This window comes from Geospiza fortis, unplaced genomic scaffold, assembly GCF_000277835.1.
Source record: "Geospiza fortis unplaced genomic scaffold, GeoFor_1.0 scaffold43, whole genome shotgun sequence".
Lineage (NCBI taxonomy): Eukaryota > Metazoa > Chordata > Aves > Passeriformes > Thraupidae > Geospiza > Geospiza fortis.
This window is the reverse complement of record NW_005054431.1, coordinates 482476-483542: the sequence shown is the minus strand read 5'-3', so window position 1 is coordinate 483542 and position 1067 is coordinate 482476.

Here is a 1067-nt window from a genome sequence, read left to right as displayed (position 1 = left end):
TGGTGATGACAATGGGAAGCTGCCAGCAGCTCACATGCCAGGCAGCAGACACAGAACTCAATGGCACAACTCACTTGATGAGTTTTTTGCCCAATCACACAAAGCAAAAGCACACTGACAGTATTTATATCTGTACAGTATCTATTCTATATTGACAGTAGTTCTGTCCAACCACTATAAGCACAGGTACCTGTGGTTAAACAATGCTTGCTTATTTCAAATGCAATACCTGCTTGTGAGCCTTCAAACACAACACACAGAGCTCCATTATTAAGCTTCAACCTTCCTAATATCTTGCTAGATAAACTTTCTGTAGCTTAGAGAATTATTCTAGACAAGCATTAATACACAGACCATTGCTCTATTTGTCCTCTTCTACAGTTTAAATAATTTTTCTGCTGACCAATCTCATGGCTGCTGCTTAGCTCCAATCCCAGTTCTGCTGTCTCTGGGGCCTGCCTTTTGCAGCTTTCCCAAAACCCTCTGATTTTATGGATTCCCACAAGAACCAGGGATTTCTCCCTGGAGCCCTGGGGATGCAGAGCTGTTGGGTGGGTGCCTGGCAGGAGCACAGCACCCGTCAGAAATCACACCACCCCTCACATTGGGGCATCAATGACACATCCCGCTCTCCTTCAACCTCAACAAGGTCCTGAGCTCTGTGAAGTGGTGGTTTGGTGTCAAGGTGTTGGCTCATCTGTTTTCTGGTGGCATCAAGGGGGTCTCAGGCAGCCCTTCCCTTTGGTAGGATGGGGATTCCAGACCATCTCACTGTGGAGTTTTAGCTCTCCATTATCTGTCTTCAGGAGAATATTCATCCATTCAGGCAGTCTAAATGCCTGACAGACATGAATCTCAATAGAAAGCCACCCATTGGAGAAGAAATTAACCACAAATGCACTTTTTTTTTCTTCTTTTTTTTTTTTCAGGACAGAGGAATGCTTGCAGCAGAGGCGAGAGAAAAAGTTTGCTGAACGTTTTCAAAAATACCCAAATGTCCCAGCTGAAGTGCAGCCTTTTATGCCATGAAAGGGATTGACTGGGACACGTTTGCTGAGCCATTCCTG